Here is a 10683-nt window from a genome sequence, read left to right as displayed (position 1 = left end):
ATTAAAATATTAAAAAACCATTATGCCAGTCCAGCTTGAATAAATAAGTATGTTTTTAGCTCACGGCGAAAGGCCCGAAGATCAGGCACTTGGCGTAGGCCAGGGGGAAGTTCATTCCAGAGGGTCGCTGCTCCTACAGAGAAGGCCCTACTCCTGGGGGCCGCCAGCCGACATTGTTTGGCGGACAGCACCCTGAGGAGACCTTCTCTGTGAGAGCGTACCGGTCGGTGGGAGGCATAAGGTAACAGCAGGCGGTCTCGTAAGTACCTGGGTCCTAAGCCATGGAGCGCTTTAAAGGTGGTAACCAAAATCTTGAAGCGCACCTGAAAGACCACAGGAAGCCAGTGCAGACTGCGGAGCAGTGATGTTACATGGAAGCCACAAGCGGCTCCCGTTACTACTACCGCGTTCTGGACTAACTGTAGCCTCCGGGTGCACCTCAAGGGCAGCCCCATGTAGAGAGCATTGCAATAATCCAACCAAGACGTAACCAGAGCGTGAGTGACTGTGCATAAGGCATCCCGGTCAAGGAAGGGACGCAACTGGCGGACCAAGCAAACTTGGTAAAAGGCCCTCCTGGAGACGGCTGCCAGATGTTCATCAAAGGACAGCCGTCCATCCAAGAGGACGCCCAAGTTGCGAACCACCTCCTTTGGGGCCACTAACTCGCCCCCAACAGTCAGCTGCGGGTGCAGCTGACTGTACCGGGGTGCCGGCATCCACAGCCACTCCGTCTTGGAGGAATTGAGCTTGAGTCTGTTTCTCCCCATCCAGACCCATATGGCTTCCAGGCACCGGGACAGCACTTCGATAGCTTCATTGGAATGGTCCGGGGTAGAAAAGTACAGCTGAGTATCGTCAGAGTACAGATGATAACTCACCCCGAAACCACTGATGACCTCACCCAGCGGCTTCATATAGATGTTGAACAGGGTAGGCAAGAGAATCGACCCCTGAGGCACCCCACAAGTGAGGCGCCTCGAGGACGACCTCTGCCCCCCTGTCAACACTGTCTGCGACCGGTCAGAGAGATAGGAGGAGAACCACTGATAAACGGTGCCCCCCACTCCCAATCCCTCCAACCGGCGCAGCAGGATACCATGGTCGATGGTATCAAAAGCCGCTGAGAGATCTAATAGGACCAAGGCAGAGGAGCAACCCCTATCCCTGGCCCTCCAGAGGTCATCCACCAACGCGACCAAAGCCGTCTCCGTGCTATAACCGGGTCGGAAGCCGGACTGGAACGGGTCTAGATAGACAGCTTCATCCAGGTGCCGAGGGAGCTGCCATGCAACCACACTCTCTACAACCTTCGCCACAAAGCGAAGGTTGGAGACTGGCCGGTAATTCCCCAAAATAGCTGGGTCCAGGGAAGGCTTCTTAAGGAGGGGTCTCACCACCGCCTCTTTCAAGGCGGCGGGGAAAACCCCTTCCAACAAAGAAGCATTTATAATCCCCTGGAGCCAGCCTCGTGTCACTTCCTGAGCAGCCAGCACTAACCAGGAAGGGCACGGATCCAGTAAACATGTAGTTGCATGTAACCTCCCCAGCAACCTGTCCACGTCCTCGGGAGCCACAGAATCAAACTCATCCCAAATAACCTCAACAAGATTCGTCTCCGTCATCTCGGTTGGATCATCGCAATCTTGGTCCAAACTATCCCGAAGCTGAACGATTTTATCATATAGATAACCGTTAAACTCCTCAGCACGTCCTTTCAAAGGGTCATCCCGAACCTCCTGATGAAGGAGGGAACGGGTCACCCGAAACAAGGTGGCCGGGCGGTTATCTGCCGATGCAATGAGGGTGGAAACGTAAGAACATTTCGCCTCCCTCATTGCCACTAGGTAGGTCTTAGTGAAAGACCTCACTAGTGTCCGATCAGCCTCGGAACGGCTAGACCTCCAAATGCTCTCTAGGCGTCTCCTCCGGCGTTTCATCTCTCTCAGCTCCTCGGAAAACCAGGGAGCCAATTGAGATCTACGCCGGGTCAGAGGCCGCAAAGGCACGACACGGTCCAAAGCCCCAGCCGCGGCTCGTTCCGAGGCCGCAACTAGTTCTTCAGTCGTGCCGTGGGCCAGATCCTCAGGAAACGGCCCAAGCTCTGTCCGGAACCTCTCCGGGTCCATCAGGCGCCTGGGACGGAACCAACGTATTGGCTCCGTCTCCCTGCGGTGGTGGGCGACGGTCCGAAAGTCTAGGCGAAGGAGAAAATGATCTGACCATGACACCGGTTCCGTCACTATATCTCCTAATTCCAGATCATTAACCCACTGACCTGAGATAAAAATCAAGTCTAGTGCGCCTCCCCCAATGTGTGTAGGGCCATCAGTTACTTGAATCAGGTCCAAGGCTGTCATGGAGGCCTGGAACTCCTGAACCACCGTTGATGACAAGCTGGCCGATGGCAAGTTGAAATCCCCCAAGACCACCACCGTCTCAACCGTCTCAACCGCCACCCCAGCAAGCACCTCTAGTAGCTCAGGTAGGGCTGTAGTCACGCAGCAAGGAGCCAGGTACGTGATCAACAGACCCATTTGATTCCGATGGCCCCACTTCACAAGGAGGGATTCACAACCAGCTATCTGAGGTACAGTGGACTCCCTCGGCTCCAGACTCTCTTTAATCACAACCGCCACCCCCCCCACCTTGGGCCCTTGGCTGATGGAATGCGCGGAAACCCGGAGGGCACAGTTCAACCAGGGGTACACCCCCCTCTGTGCCCAACCAGGTCTCCGTAATGCCCATAAAGTCCGCGGACTCCTTCTGAATAAGATCACAAATCAGGGGAGCCTTATTAACCACGGACCGGGCATTGCAAAGCATCAGCCTCAGACCCAAGCTCTGAGGATCCTGACCATCCGGGGAACGAGTAAGGACTGAGGGGCCGGAGCACGTGATTGCCTTTAAACATCAAACACGTGCTCCCGAAGAACGATACGGCCCCTTGCCTCCGCCATATCTGCCTCTCCCACTTACCGTACAGATGGAATGACACTCTCTGCTGACACTCTCTGCTCTGAACACTCCCCTCCCTCCCTGTCTTCAGACCAACTAAAGTAATGGTGTGAGCGCGCGCTAGGACTGGACATACCCTCCCTGACAGGTTTACATATATGTATGTAATAACTAAATTAATTGGATATAAAGAAAGGAAACAATAGGACAAGAATGGTAGGCACCCTTGTGCTCTTATGCACGCCCCTTACAGACCTCTTAGGAATGGAGTGAGGTCAATAGTAGACAGTTTTTGGTTGAAGATTCTGGGATTTTGGGAAGAGACCACAGAGTCAGGTAGTGTATTCCAGGCATTAACAACTCTGTTACTGAAGTCATATTTTCTGCAATCAAGATTGGAACGGTTAACATTAAGTTTAAATCTATTGTGTGCTCGTGTATTGTTGCAATTGAAGCTGAAGTAGTCTTTGACAGGAAGGACATTGTAATAGAGGATCCTATGAGTTAAACTCAAGTCATGTCGAAGACGGCGTAGTTCTAAATTTTCTAAACCCAGGATTTCAAGTCTGGTGGCATAAGGTATTTTGTTGTCTTCATGATAGCAGGATTCCAATATTTGAGGAGCTGCCACAGAGAGGAGGGGGTCAAGCTATTTTCCAAAACACCTGAGGGCCAGACAAGGAATAATGGATGGAAACTGACCAATGAGAGATTCAACTTGGAAATGAGGAGGAACTTTCTGACAGTGAGAACAATCAACCAATGGAACAGAAGTTCTCTTCGGAAGTTGTGGGAGCTTCATCACTTGAGACTTTCAAGAAAAGATTGGACTGCCATTTGTCAGAAATGGTTTAGGGTCTCCTGTTTGAGTGGGAGGTTGGACCTATAAGGTCTCTTACAACTCTGTTAATCTGTTAAAGAGATAGGAAAATGTTTTTTAGTAAAGAACTGTGGAGAGAAAGAAGGGAAAAAACATATCTTGAGCCTGTGTCAAATGCCCACCCCCAGCCACATCCACCCCCAGCCACCACCACCCGGCCCTCCAAGGTCAAACACAATCCTTATGAAGCCCTCAATGAAATAAAGTTTGACACCTCTGCTCTAGAACCATATTTTCCCATTTCTAACTAACCAGGCAGCGCTAGGCAATTGAACTTATTAAAATTGTCCTCTTGGTTTTCTCCACATCTCCTTTATCCCCTCCTCTTTGCTAGAATATTAAAAGGGGCACAAAATAATGTCCCCACATGGCCTGCTAAGTGTATCGATATCTCCTGTGGGTGGCCTTGATAGAACTCATTAGAAGCTCATTTCCATGAACAAAGAGATAAAATACCAACAGAACTCACGTTCCTTTGGAAAATTCTACTCTCAAATCTCTACAATGCAGGATTCCTGGGCACCAATTGTGCGAAGAAGGGATGGAAATTTTAGGGCACAGCTTCTTCCCAGAATAGCAAGGGAGTTTCCAGCTGGCAAAACTCTAATGAGGTTAATAGCTACTAAAAGATATTTCACGAGAACAGTTTAGGTATCTGGCCCCAGCTAAGCTTAATTACATGGCTGATTGCATGAAACTTCAAGTACTAAAGGCTAATGTATAAATCTGCAAAATGTGAAGGACAACACGTGCAAAGAGGTGCTGAATGAAATCTAAGAATTTTCTCCGTGAAACATCTGCTTAAAGCCACTTAGAAAGAACCTTGCCGTAAGAGAAGATATGCAGGTTATCCAGGCCTTGGAAAGAAGTTTCTCTAGATAGAAAGGTGGCACGTAAAATATCTTTACTTGCCCAGAAGAAACTCTGTGGAAGAGATTTCTCTCTCTCTCTCTCTTTTTTTTTGCCTTTAGATCTGTCACTTTTATTTGAAACTCAAAGCAGCGTCGATGGAGTAGAGTGAGGAAAATTTTTTCTTTTTTAAAAAAATCTGTACAAAAGTAAAAAAATAAAATAAAAAATGAAATGGTCTAGGAAGATGGAGGGATTTATTGGATCAAACTCATCCGATGGTTTCCCTGGCTGTATGGGGACTTAAACCTGGGTCTCACTGATCCAAGTTCCTAGTTCAAATCTATCACAGTATAACATTCAAGAGCATTGGAGTTAGAGACTGGCTTCTGTAGAATGGTCATAGCATAGGACAGAGGTAAGTAAGTGGTAAATCTCTCTCTCTCTCTCTCTCTCTCTCTCTCTCATCTATCTATCTATCTATCTATCTATCTATCTATCTATCTATCTATCTATCTATCTATCTATCATCTATCTATCTATCTATCTATCTATCTATCTATCTATCTATCTATCTATCTATCTATCTATCTATCTATCTATCTAATATTCCTCTCATTCATCTATCTATCTATCTATCTATCTATCTATCTATCTCTCATCTATCTATCTATCTATCTATCTATCTATCTATCTATCTATCTATCTATCTATCTATCTATCTATCTATCTATCTATCTATCTATCTATCATCTATCATCTCTCTCTCATGTATCTATCTATCTATCTATCATCTATCTATCTATCTATCTATCTATCTATCTATCTATCTATCTATCTATCTATCATCATCTACTTATCTAGCATCTCTCTCTCATCTATCTATCTATCTATCTATCTATCTATCTATCTATCTATCTATCTATCTATCTATCTATCTATCTATCTATCTATCTATCTATCATCATCTACTTATCTAGCATCTCTCTCTCATCTATCTATCTATCTATCTATCTATCTATCTATCTATCTATCTATCTATCTATCTATCTATCTATCTATCTATCTATCTATCTATCTATCTATCTCCTTTCTGAGCTTGGTTGTTTTCTTGCAGATGTTTCATTACCCAAACTAGGTAACATCAGCAGTGCTTGTGATGACTAGTCATTTCATTTCAACCCTGAGCTACAAACATATTTTTTTTTTTGGCATAACCCTGTGAGTTGGGTTGGGCTAAGAGAGAGTGACTGGCCCAAGATCACCCAGTCGGTTTTCATGACTAAGGTGGGACTAGAATTTACCATGTCCTGGTGATTGGCTCAAAGTCGCCCAGCCAACTTTCATGGCTAAGCTGGGACTAGAACTTCCAGGCTCCCACTGTGTAGTTTCTAGCCTGGCATCTGAACCACTAGAGTGACTAGACCAAACTGGCTAAAGAAATTTAGAAGGGTGATTTGATTATGGTGTGTGTGTGTGTGTGTGTGTATGAATTTTAAAATAGTTTACTATGTAAAGTAAGAAATAGCTTTTCAAAAAAGCATACGGGCCACAGATACAGCAAACATAAGATCTACTTCATCTAAAGAAAAGGACTACACTGATGAATATGCCCGCCATATTATTCATAAATGCATTATTATTCCACTGAACTGAAACGAAACATAAGATTTACCTTTAAAATTTAAGCCTACAACTGTACCATTGTGTGCCATAAATTTTCTTGTTTATCCTTCCTTGGCTACCCTCATCCTTTCCCAGAAAAAAAATGAATTCTCTTGGTGACACACATCAGAAGATTTATTTTAAAACTGAACCGATGACATAACGCTGGCTTAAAGTTTCTTACAACTAAGGGAACATAACTGCTTAGTTATCGTAGGATTCGTAGGATTCAATATTAAAATTACACTTTGCTCAGAGTCGATGAAACTGTGACTACCAAATACCAGCTTTTGCAGATGATCTATCTTCAGATTTGAGTTCCTTTCATTGAATTTCTTAAAAGTCACATTCCTGAATCTGATTTTTATCCCGTTTTGGATTGTTCTATACCATTTTATTGGTAGCATCTTTGCAAGCAATTCTCCCAATTTAGGGGGGGAAAAATCATGTTTGCACGAAACGTTTTCTCTAAAGGGGAAGTTTGGTTTCAGCGGCAGTATTTCTCCTCATTTTTCCTCATTTTAGCACCTTTCTCGACACGCAAACCGCATTCGTAGAATTTGAAAGGGAAAAAAAATAACATTAATTTCAATACCTAGCTGCATTTTTTAAAAAAAAAATAATAATAATTATTTTTTTTGCCTCTCTCCTTGTTTTCTTCAAATTCTCCCTTCGCTTTGAGGATCCCTTTTGAGGCTCTTCTGTCATTCTTTTCTTCAGTGTTAAAAGTATAAGATTTCAAATGTCATCACGAAACAATTGTACCTCAGATAAAAAGAGATTTTCTTCCACGTAGCAACAGAATCAGAACTTCTGTTCCTTGGCAACCTACATTAAAACACACATACACACACACACACACACACACAGAGAGAGAGAGAGAGAGACTCACACACACATTGAATCTTCGCTCTCTCAGTTGAGGCAAGCCAGCTGCTAATTTTTAAGATCAGAGAAAACATTGGTCAGATTGGTTAGAACTCTGCCGACTCCGACAAGACCTGTGTTTAACACACAGAATCATCTATTGCAATGTCCTTCCTGTCGATGACTACTTCAGCTTCAATCGCAACAATACAAGAGCAAACAATAGATTTAAACTTAATGTTAACCACTTCAGTCTTGATTGCAGAAAATATGACTTCTGTAACAGAGTTGTTAACGCTTGGAATACACTGCCTGGCTCTGTGGTCTCTTCTCAAACTCCCAAAAGCTTTAACCGAAAACTGTCTACCATTGACCTCACCCCATTCCTAAGAGGACTATAAGGGGCGTGCATAAGAGCACAAAAGTGCCTACCGTTCTTATCCTAATGTTTTCTTTCATTATATCAAATTAATACAATTATTACATACTTTTGCTCATATATATGCTTATATAATATTTTGTTGATTTATGTTGATGCTTGTGTATACTGTTGCGACAAAAAAAAAAAAGATCAATAATAGCCATTACGTCAAGATATCAACAGGGGTGGGCTGCTGGGGGTTCGGGAGGGTTCGGGAGAACCTCTAGCTAAGATTCTGTGCAATTCAGAGAACCCCCAAATCTCCCCCAAATCTCACTCCCGCCCACCCCATCCCGCCCCTCCCAGGAGTCCCCACGCGGCCCGTTTTGGATGCAGGTAAGTGCAGGGCGTGGGCGGAGGCTCATGGAGGGTGGAAAACAGGCCTACTGGAACTTTGGGAAGGCTGGAAATGGGCCCATTTCCAGAAGGCCTCCAGAGCCTGAGGAAGCCATTTTGGCCCTCCCGGAGGCTTGAAAAAAGCCTCCGGAGCCTGAGGAGGGCAAAAACTGGCCCCCCACCACGGTGAAGGAGGCCAACTAGGCCACGCCCGCCATGGCCACACCCACCCAGCAACCGGGCAGAGAACCCCTTGCTAAAATTTTTGAAGCACACCCCTGGATATCATATCCATGTTGGTTAGCAGTCTTGAGAAGGTTGACTTTGGGAATGGATCTCCAATGGATTAAAAGTGATTCATCCACATAGAATGCGGCTGCGCGGGTGATAGAGGGAGCACCTTGTGGCTCCCGTGTAACACCCCTCCTGCGTAATCTGCACTGGCTCCCGGTGGTCTTCCGGGTTCACTTCAAGGTACTTGTTATCACCTTTAAAACGCTCCATGGCTTAGGGCTGGGATATTTACGGTACCGCCCACTGCCACCATTAGCCTCTCACCGACCAGTGCGCTCTCACAGAGAGGGCCTCCTCTGGATACCGTCAGCTAAACAATGTCGGCTGGCGACCTCCAGGGGGAGGGCCTTCTCTGTGGGGGCTCCTACCCTCTGGAACGAGCTCCCTCTGGGGCTTCGTCAACTCCCCGATCTCAGGTCCTTCCGCCGCGAGCTGAAGACGTTGCTGTTTCGAAGAGCAGGACTAGCTTGAACGTAGTTTTAAATTGGGGTTTTTAAATCAGGGGTTTAAATGGGGTTTTAAATTTGTATTTAAAAGTTTTAAGGCATCAACTGAATTTAATTGTCCATTCTTTTTGCTGTTTTATATGTATTATATGTTTTCTGTTGTTTTATTGGCTGTGAACCGCCCTGAGTCCTTCAGGAGATGGGCGGTATACAAATATAATAAATATAATATATAATATATCTCCTTCCTTTTAATTCTCTGCAGGCATTTAGCAATCAAATGTGACCACTTTCTGACAGCTCCTTATCTCAAGGTCTCTTGGTTTTTCTCTCTAAATACTTCTCTCCCTTCATCACACTGCAGCTCTCTCATGATGCAATCCTCAAACTTATGACCACAACTGAGCCCCAAATTGTTAAGTGAATCACTGCAGTAGTTAAGTTAGCAATACGGTTGAGAAATGAACCTGGCCTCACATTTTGACTTTGCTGGACAGAAGGTCGCAAAAAGGGGATCGTGTGACACCCCCCCTCCCCCCGGGATGCTGCAACCGTTATAAATGTGAGTCAGATGCCAAACATCTGAATTTTGATCCTGTAACCGTGGAGATGCTGCAATGGTCAGATATGTGAAACAGTCATAAGGCACTTTTCTCAGTTCCATTATCCCTTTGAAAGATGGCTAAATGAATTGTTGCAAATGGAGTACTCCCTGTCCAATTGCAAGTCACAACTTTTTCCCCTTGCCTAAATCTCAATGACAGGGCCTTTCATCACCACCCCTCAAAATTGTGTTTATACCTCTGCGTTCAATTTACAAATTCGCTGCATTTGCAGTGGTATTTAGCAGCATAGTCACTCCCCTGGGAGTGACTATGAAATTGCGCGTAAGGTGTTGCTGCTGTTGTTATGGCTCACATGTAGCCACACAGACATTCAAACACAAACAGCATGTTAAAGAAGTCCCTTTGCTAGGAAAATCAGCATATATAATACTGTAAATTACTAAGATACATTTGTTGTTGTTAGTTGCAAAGTCGTGTCCGACCCATCACGACCCTATGGACCACGTTCCTCCAGGCCTTCCTGTCCTCCATCATCCTCTGGAGTCCATTTAAACTCACGCCGACTGCTTTGGTGACTCTATCCAGCCACCTCATTCTCTGCCATCCCATTCTTCTTTTGTCTTCAATCGTTCCCAGTAAAGGAAATAAATAAAGGTTATTCTTTTATAAATTGTAACAAATGTAATACCAAAGTGTGAGACTATCTGTTTGCTGTTTTCTGACTATGCAAAGTGACTACAATTGGTAATGTAATCAATTGTGGAGGCAATGTATTATGACTTGATAAGAGCTCCCCAGAGACAGAAACTTACACCTGAGCCAAAAATCCTATCAGGAACATCGGCCCAAGGTGAAAATTATAAGTAAATAAGAAAAGATATCAGAGAATGGACGGAAATTGCCAAGATGACCCTTAAAGGTGTAAAACAACTAAAAGGACAAAGGGGGTAAAGGGGGGAATTTCTTAGGGTGGCGTGCATTGTGTAGGAGTATAAAATGTGTAGCTTGAAAACTGCTTCTTGCGCTCTTTGAACTCAATCCAATTGGGAAGAGTCTAAGAGGCCGCGCTTGCAACCGCTTTTTTATTTTATTTTATTTTCATATTTTTTTACAATAAATCTTTGATTTTGTTAATCAGACTTGTCTTGGAGTTGTGAGTATCAAATCTGGGTTTTAAATCTCACACCAGCATCAGGCTCTTCTCCAGTGAGTCCTTCCTTCTCACTAGGTGGCCAAAATATTTGAATTTCATCTTCAGGATCTGGCCTTCTAAAGAGCAGGCAGGGTTGATCTCCTCTAGGACTGACTGGTTTGCTTGCCTTGCAGTCCAAGGGACTCGCAGGAGTCTTCTCCAGCACCAGAGTTCAAAGGCCTCAATTCTTTGGCACTCAGCCTTCCTTA

This window comes from Ahaetulla prasina, chromosome 5 (assembly GCF_028640845.1).
Source record: "Ahaetulla prasina isolate Xishuangbanna chromosome 5, ASM2864084v1, whole genome shotgun sequence".
NCBI classification, from domain to species: Eukaryota; Metazoa; Chordata; class Lepidosauria; order Squamata; family Colubridae; genus Ahaetulla; species Ahaetulla prasina.
This window is presented reverse-complemented; position numbering follows the sequence as displayed.